Genomic DNA, 13,347 nt, shown 5'->3' with positions numbered 1-13,347 from the left:
GAGGCTGGAGTAGTCCTAGGAGTATAAGAAGTGTACCAGGCCACACCGTGTTGTGTTACAACTCACAGCATCCTTGGAGCAAAGAACACTGGTATTTCTGCCTGGGGAGCAGAGCAAAGTAGGATTGGGTGAGGAAGGCGTAGCAGGTTAGTATAGATGCATAGGGAATGGGCGGCGGCCTCTTCTTGGCATGGAACATTTGAAGCAAAACGCCACAGGTGCAATGAAGAAAGACAGTTATTCTGAGGCATCGTGATTGGCCAAATTGATCAAATGTCAGCTTACCAGTGCTCTTCATCCTAAAGAATAGAGAGGTGAGGGCAGCCCGGGTGGCCCTGCGGTTCAGCGCTGGGCCTGATCCTGGAGGCCCCGGGATCGAGTCCCACATCAGGCTCCCCACATGGTGCCTGCTTCTCCCTCTGCCTGTGTCTGTGCCTGTCATGAATAAATAAATAAAATATTTAAAAAAAAAAGAATAGAGAGGTGAGACTTGACCATAATTCTATTTCTAAACAACCTAATCCCCCTTACTTGCTTTCAAAGATGTTTTTTTCTACCAAAACCATACCTCTTTTTTTCTTTGGCTGTTCCAAAATCATCTCTCATCATCGATGATTCTCGATTTGAGGGGATGGGGAAGTTAGGCTGTACGTGTATGTGTACTCACATATATGTGTGCAAACAAGTAGAATCAGCTTGAAGACTAATGCTTAAAAAATCAGTTAATGAGGGAAGTGTGCATACCTAAATCGAGTGAATTTCTATGTGAATTAGATCTTAGTAAACCTTTAAAAATACGTCTCTTAAAAAAAATAAAAAAATAAAATAAAATAAAATAAAATAAAATAAAATAAAATAAAATAAAATAAAAATACGTCTCTTAGGGATCCCTGGGTGGCTCAGTGGTTTGGTGCCTGCTTTTGGCCCAGGGCGCGATCCTGGAGTCCCGGGATCAAGTCCCGCATCAGGCTCTTGGCATGGAGCCTGCTTCTCCCTCCTCCTGTGTCTCTGCCTCTCTCTCTCTCCCTCTGTGTCTATCATAATAAATAAATAAATAAATAAATAAATAAATAAATAAATAAATAAATCTTTAAAAAAAATAAATAAAAATACATCTTTTAATAGGACTTTTAAAAAGAATCAGATACAATCAGATTCATTTACAAAGATATGCCATTCAGCATTATTTGTAATAGAAATGAATAGTATGGCTAAATAAATTGTACATTTATTAACCAGCCATTAAAACTGTGTTTCCAAGAATAATTAAGGGCATGGGGAAAATCTTTTAGGAGGTACTGTTAAATGAAATAGAGTAGGATACTAACCTGTTGCTCAATATGTTTCTACTTTTCTTCAAAAAATATAGCTATGTGTAGAAAATATTATAGAAGGAAAGGGTCAAAATAGTCGTAGTAGGTGGATCCCTGGGGTCATGGAATAATGGTAGATGATTTTTACTATTAAACTTTTATTTTCCAAACTTTCTACCAAATTTTACTAATAAGGTATATATTTCATTACCTCACTTCACACACAAAAACATTAAAATGCAAGAAAAATCATTCACAAATCACATTAAAGACCTTCCACATCTGTCCGTGCATAAATACTTATATGACACAAATTTAATAAAATAAAAGCCAAATTTGGGCAGCCTGGGTGGCTCAGCAGTTTAGCGCTGCCTTCAGCTCAAGGCGTGATCCTGGAGACCAGGGATCAAGTCCCACATCAGGCTCCCTGCATGGAGCCTGCTTCTCCCTCTGCCTGTGTCTCTGCCTCTCTCTCTCTTTCTGTGTCTCTATGAATAAGTAAATAAAATGTTTTAAAAAAAAAAGCCAAATTTAACTCTGCAAATGATTCACTTTTTTTCACTTAGCTTTTTAACACCTCTGATATACATATAAATATGTCTCTCTGTGTGTGTGTTGCCAATTGCCAGTACTTTTGAATCATGGTTCTTCTTCATGGGATACTCTTTTATTACCACTTTTTTCAATATCTCTTGTTTTTAAAAGTTTTTATTTTAAGAATAGGTCATAAACCCACAGCTCTTTTCATCCTTGAATATTATACTCCCCATTCATCCATAATTTTTCATTGTTATCATTTTAGTATACACACTATTTTGAATTCCACTCATAAATATTTTCATTCTATATAATCTTTAAAGTTCTATTTGATTCGCTTCATGAGACTGCCTTATTTATTTAATCATTTGCCTGCTGTTGAACATTGGATCTTCCTCCACTCTTGCTGCAATAGGCAGTATTATACAGAACTTTAAAACGTTTTAGAAACCTTAGACAATACGAGATACCAGGATGCTTCTGTTAGAATTCAAGAGGGAGGATTATTTCCATCCCATGCTGATTTAGTTACTCTGTCAAAGGATCTTACTTATTTTTAAACCTTCAATTTAGACATGAGAGTGTGAATTCAGGTAACTTTAATCTTACTACTTGTATATGTCTTACTAAATTAAATTCTTTTTTTTTAATTTTTTATTTATTTATTTTTGATAGTCACACACACACACACACACACAGAGAGAGGGAGGGAGAGGCAGAGACATAGGCAGAGGGAGAAGCAGGCTCCATGCACCGGGAGCCCGACGTGGGATTCAATCCTGGGTCTCCAGGATCGCGCCCTGGGCCAAAGGCAGGCGCCAAACCGCTGCGCCACCCAGGGATCCCTAAATTAAATTCTAAATAAGATCTTGGGATCCTCTCATGCTTCTAATAGTAACCTGTTGTAGGTCTTATCCAGATGAATCAGATTTTTTACCAGAGGAAGCCTACTTTATGATCAGAAGAGCAAAACCCTAAGCATTAAAACCAGAGGATCTACTTTTAGCTTGGTACGAATACCCACAGGTGCCAGGACATGAGCCTCCTAGTCACTGCCCTCACTTCCTCCTGGAGAGCATTGTCATCTGCATTTAGAACACTAGCCTTCATGCCCTCTGTAAGACCAAACCACCTGTAGTCTCTTCCCCGAGTGATTTCTACTCTTCTATCAGCTTCATCCTCAATGTCTCTGCTGCGCCTCCAGCTCTGAGGCCAGTGGTGTTATACTTCATGTGCAAAAGGATCCTCACTTTCTATTAAGCATTTCTTTTGAAAAAACACTGGGTCCATTGTCGTAAACCACTCATAGTCTCATTGCAGGACTCAGGATTCATATAACCTGGAAAAAAAGCACAAATTCTAGAGAAAGCAGACCTCACTAAGTTTCCAAGCTCAGCGTGGTATGTGCTCTGTAACTTGGTGCCATAGCCACCCTCTCTAAGCCTCATCTCTGAAGTGAGATTAATAATGGCTACCTTTCTAGGATGGTTATGAGGATTCAATGAATTAAGAAACATGCTCAAATACCTAAAACACTTTCATTATTTTCACATCCAGCTTCCACACTATGGTATATAAGAGTATGATGTCATGAGTATCATTGAAACCTCCCTAGCATCCATCATTATGATGCCTTACCCTAGATTCAGTATGTTGTCCCAGCTGTGTAAAATATTGGCATTTTATTTTTTTAAAAGATTTTATTTATTTATTCATAAGAGACACAGAGAGAGAGGCAGAGACATAGGAAGAGGGAGAAGCAGGCTCTTCACAGGGAGCCCGATGCGGGACTTGATGCCCAGACCCTGGATCAGGCTTTGCACCGAAGGCAGACTCTCAACCGCTGAGCCACCCAGGCATCCCAGTATTGGCATTTTAGCTCATGTATTTACCTTCTTCTTCCACAAGACTGAGGCAGCATCACAATCAACTGCCACACTTTACCCTCTATATACATTTAATAAACAGGTACTAGAGACCGAATTGGCTCCACCGATCAGAGATGTGATGCAGATAAAATGCATCATTGGATGATGAATCTAAGGGAGGTTTTAGGAGAATCAACCTAGCCCCTTTTTTGGATAAGAAGTCCCTTTGTCTCATTTTTACCCAAATCTCAGGCTTCTATTAAAGAGTTCCAACTCTGTTGTTCATTTATCCATTTATATAGCCAGCATTTACTGAGGATGTTCGATATCCCAGGCATTATTTCTTATGTCAAGAAAATGGCTTCCAAAGATCTGAGAATTAAAAGCACAGAAACATCATCAGTAAACAGACTGGAAGGAATTGCAGAAACCAAACAACTGTAGTAGGAAGAGAGCTGTGATACTGAGTTTCACTGGTACCCGAAAACCCAAGATCCTACTGCCAGTAAATGCGGTGTGACCTTGGCATATCCTGCTACCCCTTTCCCCCTCTAAATGAAGGGAGTAGAACATCCTTTCCTCCTTTTAGCATTACCCCATTGAGACTGTGGTTTTTTTCAGTCTACGGTAATTCTCATATATACTCAAAGTTATCAGAGATGCCTAGAGAAGAATGTTGTACAAAGGGTCCTGCCCTGAAATGTCTACATGCTCCAAATTCCTCAGCTTGAAAACACCCCTGTGAAACCTGGATTGGCAAATATTACACATTGATAACTATATATATTCCCTTCATTAAACTATATATATTCCCTTCATTATCACACACAATGAAGTCTTTGAATTCCAGATTATTAAAATTTCAGAATTTTGAAAATTGAAACTAGCCCAAACGAAGCAAGAACACTATCAGTTTATGGAAGATAATCACGAATAGGACTTCCCAAGCAGTTTGGAAAACAAAAATATTGAGCAGATAGTAATTAATATGCTTGTTTATAACAAGGATCCACGAATTGTTAGAGGTCACTGCTTATTACATGTTAGCAATTTTCAGGATGCTAAGCCTTGAATTTTAAGTCAGGAACATGGCCAGGCGTGGTGGGGGTAAATAGACTGACCTAACTCCTACTCCACCCTTCTCACTGCATGCTTAGTTATGTAGACTAAAATTGCATTAGCTGGTTCTCAAAAAATAAACAGGGAGTTTTAGAGAGTGAATCCAAGTAGGAAGACAGGGCACTTTAGAAGAGTAATTGCTAAATCACAATTCAGATCTCTTTCCCTTTTTATGAACATTTTCCTTTCTTCAGTTTCAAAATACATGCTATAGAAAAATAACTGAAATAATCCAGAATTATGCAAAGTAGAAAGTAAAAGATTCTTTGCCTCCACCTCTCCCTTTGCCCCTGCTAATTCATTCTTTTCCCCAGTTTGGACTGTCCTGACTTTTCTTCTGTGTGTGTGTGTGTGTGTGTGTGTGTGTGTGTGTGTACAGAGGGTGGGAGGAGGTAGTGGAAGAGCTGAGGGAACAGAAAGAGAGATCTGCAACGTTTTCACTTAAAGATATATTTATCTTGAATATTTTTCTGTGTGCTCCTGATAAACGTGCATCATCCTTCAGAAAGGCTACGTAGCATTTCACAGTTGGATGTTCCATAAGTTACGTAACCCTTCACATACTCGCACCTGATAAAGTTATTTTCTAGTTTTTCTTCTATGAATAAAGATCTAATGAATAACCTTTTACTAGAGCCCGCACAGGCTAGATATACACCTATTCATTTTATATATTTGGCAGTTTCCTTTTAGAAACTTATTTTGGAAATCCTCCAACATATACAGAAATAGAAATTAGAAGAGTGAACAAACATGCACCCGTCGCCCAGGTGCCCCACAATTATCAACTCTGGCTAATGGGCCTCCCAACTCATCACCTACCCATTCCTCCCTCTTCTTGTTTGCTTTGAGCAAGTCCCTGACATTCCATCATTCCGTCCAAAAAATAGTGTATCTCTGAAAGATAAGGACTGATATTTAAATATAACCACAATACTGTTATCACATACTTTAAATAGCATTATTGTCACATACTTTAAATAACATTATTTTTTCTGACCTAGCAAAATATCAGTAACACTATTGTTTTTTGAGAGTATACCATAAATTCTCTAAATATATCCCTTAGATCAACTGGATTATTCATGTTTTCCATAAATTACTTAATTTTAATATACTTGATCTAAAAGATCTAAAAAATCTTGATCTAAAAGATCTAAAAAATCATTGTTTCATATCCCCAATGTGATTTTAGAATTGAATTTGGCTTTTACTTTCATATTTCAAAGCTATATTCTGGTATCCTATAAATTCATGAATTTTTTTCATGGTGGGTACATTTTGTCAGTCTAACATATCCATCTTTCTTGCAACTAGTATTTTTCACCTTGAATTCTTTTTTTGCCTAGAATGGTAATTACTATTCCTGTTTTTTGCTGTTGTTTGTTTTACTTCTTTCTTGATCCTTTTACGCTCTCTGTATCTTTTCTAAAAGATTTGTCTCTTAGAATAAATCTGATTTTTAACCTAATCAGAGAGCTCTGCCATTTACAATCAAGAAAACTGACACTCTAGTTGCTATCATTTTGCCCAATATTTTCTGTTATACTTTCTTGTTGCTTCTTTTAAAATTATCCCTTACTGACTTTTGCTCCATCGGTTGAGTTTCTTTTTCTCTGCTCACTGTTTGGAAATTACACATGATTTTCTATTCTTCCTGTAGTTCTTTTTAATTTTTTTTCCCAGATCTTTATTTAAAATTTTTCACACTTATGGGAACATTGTAAGAATAATGTAATGACAAGCATACCCTTCACCTAGATATATCAGTGGTTAGATTTTGTCACATATACTATTGAAACACACAGGAACAATTATTTTGCCTAACCATTTGACAGTAAGCTATAGGAAAAGTAACACTTCACATCTAAATATTTCAGCATGTATCTCCTAAAGACAAAGGCATTTTCCAGTATAACCATAATGCAGTGATCTCAAAAAGTTTGCCATTGATACAATACTATTATTTAATGTCCATGTTCATATGTCTGCAGTTGTCCCGACAATGTCTTTTTTAGATTTTTTTTTTAAATAGAGGGTCCAACCAAAACATTTGCTACCTTTTCTTCTCTTTCATGATATGAGTGTTTTTGAAGCATCTAGCCCAGTTGTTTTGTGGAATGTCCCTCAGTTTGGATTTGTCTAATTGTTTTTCATGGTTATACACAGTCCAAACATTTTTGGCAAGAATACTACATAGGTGAAATTGTGTTCATTACAATGTATCAAATTGGGAGGCAAGTGATGTCGGTTTGACGATTACTGGTGATGATAGAGTTGACCATTTAGTTAAATTGAAGTTAGCCAGATTTCCCTATTGTAATTGTGCCTTTCCCTCTCTTTAACTAGTTTAATCTATGGTGTGACAATTTGAGAGTATTAATGTCCTGTTTACCAACAACCTTCCACCCAGTGGTTTTAGGATTTGTTGATCATCTGTGCCTGAGTCAATATTTACAAAAGTGGTTACTTGTACTACACTTAGGTAGCTCCTGCTCCTTTCTTATAAAGATTGATGTGAACTGTCACCTCCTCCAGAAAATTACCCCCAACCCCTCTCATTCTGATATGGATGTCTCTCTTCTGCGCACCTGTACCAACATAACCTTCTTCGCTGAGTGTAGTTCTGCTTTTAGGTTTCTCCCAAAAGTGCTTGAGATCCTTCTGTCAAGAAGAGCTTTCCTTCCTCATTTCCATAGCATTTGTTGTTGATTTTGTGATGGTTTAAAAATTTTGTTTTAGTATCACTCATGTCATGGACCCTTTGAAAAAAAAATCATATGTGTTATAATTCATTTATAGTCAGTGATTTTTGAAGGTCATGTTGTCTCAAATTTGGCAAGTACTATTACCAACATACTATTATCAAGATCATAAATAACAAGTTTTTTTTGGTTTTTTTTTTTTTATAAATAACAAGTTTTAAAGTTTTCTTTGTATTTATTTTTGTCCTCAGAATATACTGCACTGAGCATAGAAGGTCTGAGTACTATGTTCCAAAGGCACTTGGATTGTTTTTTCATTTGGCTCTACTTTAATGTAGGTTTTAGCCCATATTTGTTTTAATTAATTTTATTTTTTGAATATGTAAACTTTGAATATGAACATGGTTAAAACAGCAGAGTATATATTCTTTTTAAGTGTAAACACTGAAGATAGACCATATGTTGAACCATAAAATGATTCAAAAAGATTAAAAGGATTGAAATCATACATAGTGTGTTCTGATCACAGTGGTATTACAGTAGAAATCAATAGCATAGACATATCTGGAATATCTAAATATTTGTAAGTTAAAAAAAATACATAAATGCCCTACAAGTAAAGAAAGAAATTACAAAGGAAATTAGAAAATATTTTGGACTGAATAAAAATGAAAACACAACCTGTCAAAATTTGTGTAACGCAGTTAAAGTAGTGCTTAGAGAGAAAGGTATGCCTTTAAGTGCTTTTATTAGAAAAGATTAAAGTTTAAATTCAATGACCTAAGTCTTCCACATCAAGAAGCTAAACAAAAAAATGAGAACCTTACCCAAAATACATGGAAGGAATAAAGAAGATAATAAAGGTGAGAGCTGAATTCAATGAAATATGAAATAGGCAAACAATAGGGAACATCAGTAAAGTCAAAAGCTTGTTAGTTGAAAAAAATCAATAAAAGTGATAAATGTCTAGATATATTGGTAACAAAAACAAGAGAGAGAATTCAAATGATAAATTCTAGGAATGGAATATGGATGATTAATATAGATCCTTCAGATATTAAAAGGATAATAAGGGAATATTATAACTGTATACCAATGAATTTGACAACTTAAATGGACAGATTTCTGGAGAGAAACTACTAAAATTGATGCAAGAAGAAACAGAAAATATATGTTAAATGAGTTGGAATTGTAATTTAAAATATCCCAGTACTAAATATAATGTGGTTTCCCAGATTGGATCCTAGAAAATATTGGTGGGAAAACTGATGAAATTTGTATAAAGTCTAAAGTTAATAGCGTTTTACCAGTTTTAACTTCTTAGTTTTGGCAAATGTACCATGATTGTGTAACATGTTAACATTAGGAAAATTGGGGGAAGAGCATATAAATAAGAACTTGGTACTATATTTGCAAGTTTTATAGTTTTTTATTTTAAATTAAAATTTTTATTTAAAATGAACAACGTAAAAAAAAAACCCAATAAGAAAAATTAGACCCAGATAGCTTCACTGATGAATTTTATCAAACATTCAAAGAACTAATTATACTAACTCTACATAAACCCTTCAAGAAAATAGAAGAGGAGGAAAATTTTTGCAACTTGATTTTTTAAATTTAAACCAGTATTTCTCTGATGCCAAAGCCAGAGAACGACATTGCAAGAAAACTATAGAATAGTATCCCTCATGAACAAAGATGCAAAAATTCTTAATAAAATATTGTAGAAAGAATAAAAGTAATACATAAAAAGGATACTGCATCATGATCAAGTATGGCTTATCCTAGGAACGCATGGCTGGCTTAACATTCTAATGTGGAAGTAATTCACCAAATTAACAGAATAGGGAGAGAAAAAAAGCATACAATTCAATATATGTACACACACACACACAGAGACATACACAAGCATTTGACAGAATTCAGTACCAAATCCTAATAATATTTTACTTAGAAATAAAAAGGAACTTCTACTCTCTGATGAGTCAGTCATCTTTGAAAAAGCTGTAGCTAAGAATGTGCTTAGTGGTGAAATACCGTAAGATTGGAAACAAGACAAAGAATAATACTGCTCTCACTGCTGTTATTCAACATTGTGCTAAAGGTCCCAGCCATTACAGTAAGACAAGTAAAAAAAGGCACAGAGATGAAAAAGTAAGAAGTAAACCTATGTTTTTTTGTTTTTTTTTTTAAACCTATGTTTATTTGCAGAAAACATGCTCATCTACATAAAAAATTATTTAAAACTACAAAAAATACTAAAATAATTGAATTTAGCAAGGCTGTAGGATATAAGGTCAATATACAAAAATCAATTACATTTTTATATACTAGCAGCCAAAAATTCGTAAGTGAAATTTAAAATACGGTATCAGTTAAAACAGGACACAAAATTGTGAAATACTAATGAATAATGTTAATAAAATATATATAAGACCTATATCATGAAAACTATAAAATGTCACTGATAGGGATTAAGACCTAAAGAAATGGAGAAATATACCACATTAGTGAATCAGAACACACAATATTTTTATGATGTCAATTTTGCCCTAAATGATGTAGAATCATTGTAGTCCTAACCAAAGTGCAAATGGACTCTAAAATTAATGCAAAGGAAAGGAACTAACATAACCTAATTTCAGTATTCATTAGAAATGCTGAAGCAATCAAAATACCGTGGCATTGGCATAAGGATACGCATACAGATAATGAAACGGACTGCATGGTTCAGAAATAGACTCACAGATCCATGCTCAATTATTTTTTGGCAAAGGTGCCAAGGTAATTCAAAGAGGAAAAGAGAATTGTTTCAACATATGGTTCTGGAATAAATGGACACCCTCATGGTGAAAAGGGGAATCCTGATGTTTATCCCACTCCATACAAAACTAAATGCAGAAGCTAGAATTCAAAAAATTCTATTTTTTTTTGTTTGTTTGTTTGTTAAAGATTTCTAAATGAATGCACAGGAGAGATTATCTGTGACTTTAGGGTAGGCAGAGATGACCTAGATAGGACACAAAAAGTCCATAAGCCAAAAGAGGAAAAGATTGATAAATTGAGCTTCATCAAAAAAATTTTAATAACTTCTACAGTTCAATAGACAGTATTAAGAAAACAAAAGGCAAGCTACAGATTAGAAAAGTTATTTGCAGTACCTATATCTGACAATGGACTTGCATTGAGAATACATAGAAAACTATTACATCTCAATAAGAAGATAAACAATCCAGTAAAAAATAAATAAAAGGATAAAATATTTTAAATAGTTCACAGAAGATAAACTGTGAAAAGCCAATAAGCCCATGAAAAGATTCTCAACATTGTTAGTCATCAGAGAAATGCAAATTAAAATCACAATTAGATACCATACACCCCTCCACTAGAATTGTTCCTTAAAAAAAAATCACAAATGAAGTGTTGGCAAGAATGTAGAGCAACTGGAACTCTCATACCTTACCCGTTGGGAATGTACGACGATACAACCACTTTAGAAAACAATTTCTTATAAATTTAAACCTACTCTTACCATACTACTCAGCCGTCTCATTCCTATGTGTTTATCCAGAAGAAAGGCAAAACACATCTACACAAAAATTTTGTACACGAATGTTCATGGCCGCAAGCCGCAAGCTGGAAGCTACCCAAATGTTCATCAACAGATGAATGGATACACAAAATGTGGTATATCCATCCAGTGGCATACTGCTCCTCAGTAAAAAGGAATGGATTACTGAGAGACTCAATAATAACATGGATGGCTCTCAAAAATGTATTCTAAGTGAAAAAAGCCAAACACGAGAGTATATGCTTTATGACTCCATATATATGAAACTTTAGAAAAAGGCAGAAAGCAAGCACGTCAGTTGTTGCCTGGAGACTGGATTGATTGAAATGGGGCAAAAGGTAGCTTTCCGTGGTGATGCAAATGTCCTGTAATTTTATTGTGATTATACAAGCATATCAATGTAATAAAATCTCATCAAGATGTACACTTTAAATGAATTTTACCACATGTCAGTGAAGTTGATTTTTCAAAATTGGCATGTTCAACACAATATTAAATGAGAACAAAGTTGGAGGACTGACATTATCTGACTTCAAGACTCACTATAGCTACAGTAAACAAGAGTGTGGTATTTGTGGAAAAATAGACCAATTGAACAGAATAGAGAGCCCAGAAATAGACCCACAGAAATATGGTCATCTGATCTTTGACACAGGAGCAAAGGCCATGCAATAGAGCAAAGAAAGCCCTCAGAAACGGTCAGAAATGGTGCTGGAAATGGACATCCAGAGGCAAAAAAAAAAAAAAAAAAAAAAAAAGAATCTAGATACAGTCCTTATAGCTTTCATAAAATAACTCAAAACAGATCCCAGACCTAAAACAGAACTATAGGGGCAGCCTGGGTGGCTCAGCAGTTTAGTGCTGCCTTCAGCTCAGGGCGTGATCCTGGAGACCCGGGATCAAGTCCCACGTCAGGCTCCCTGCATGGAGCCTGCTTCTCCCTCTGCCTGTGTCTCTGCCTCTCTCTCTCCCTCTATGTCTCTCATGAATAAATAAATAAAATCTTTAAAAAAAAACTATAAAACTCCTAGTAGATAACAGAAAAGAATCCTAGATGACCTTGAATATGGCTATGACATTTTAGACATAACACCAAAGATCCATGAAAGAGATAATCGATAGGCTGGGCTTCATTAAAATTAAAAGCTTCTGTTCTGCAGAAGACAGTATCAAGAGATAAAGCAAGCCACAGACTGGGAGGAAATATTTGCAGAAGACACATCTGATAAAGGGTTATAATCCAAACTATACAAATAACTCTTAAAATAACAGTAAAACAATCCAGTTTTTTTTAAATGGTCCAGAAACCTTAACAGACACTTCACCAAGATGTACAGATGTCAGATAATCACATGAGAAAAACACTTCACATCCTGTGTCATCAGGGAAATGCAAAGTAAAACAATAAGGTATCACTCTGCCGAAAATCCAAAACACTGACACCACCAAATGCTGATGAGGATGTGGAGTATCCGGAACTCTCTGTTCATTGCTGATGGGAATGCAAAACGGTACGGTCACTTTGGAAGGCGGTTTAGCAGTTTCTTACAAAACTAAACTGCTTCTTACTGTAGGATCCAGCAATCACACTCCTTGCTATTTACGCAAAGGAGTTATGGCCACACAAAAACCTGCCCACGGATGTTTGTAGCAGCTCTGTTCGTAACTGCAAAAACATGGAAGTAACCAAGATGTCCATCAGGAGGGGAATGGATAAATAAATGGTGGCATGTTCAGCCAATGGAATATTATTCGATGCTAAAAAGAAATGAGCTAATAAGCCGTTAATTAACAGACGTTCCAATCATACATTCTGATTCCAACTATTTTCAATTAATGTATCTTTGTAACTATTCCTTGACAATATTTAGAACCCTCTCATTTTTTTTTTCCATGATGGCATTCTGTTCCAGTCTGTGAACATACCATAGTGTAGTCAACCAGTATTGAATCAATGGGCGTTCACGTTGCTTTCCATTTTACTGGAGTTGTGCCTTTTGGCTGATTTTCTAGAGATAGATAGAATTGCTAGGTCAAAGAATAAATGTTTGTATATTTTTGTTAGAAATTGCCAGATTCATCTCCAGATTGGGTTGCATCACTTGGCCTTCTCACCAGCAATGGGAAAAAAAAATGCCTATTTTACCCACACAAGTCCAACAGAACAGTTATCTGACTTCTGAATTTTTGTTAGTCTGATGGCTGGGAAATGGTATCACAATGTAGTTGGAATT

The 13,347-nt window shown here is 35.5% G+C and overlaps 1 protein-coding gene across 3 annotated transcripts in view; it reads left to right on the top strand.

Moving 5' to 3' along the window:
* Positions 1-13,347, top strand: part of TCAF1 (TRPM8 channel associated factor 1) — a 49,322-nt gene that overhangs the window by 23,015 nt on the left and 12,960 nt on the right. The gene's annotated exons all lie outside the window — the stretch shown is intronic.

The sequence above is a fragment of the Vulpes lagopus genome, chromosome 4, assembly GCF_018345385.1.
Source record: "Vulpes lagopus strain Blue_001 chromosome 4, ASM1834538v1, whole genome shotgun sequence".
Classification (NCBI taxonomy): domain Eukaryota; kingdom Metazoa; phylum Chordata; class Mammalia; order Carnivora; family Canidae; genus Vulpes; species Vulpes lagopus.
Note: the sequence above shows the minus strand (reverse complement) of the source record. Positions and strands in the feature narration are given on the sequence as shown.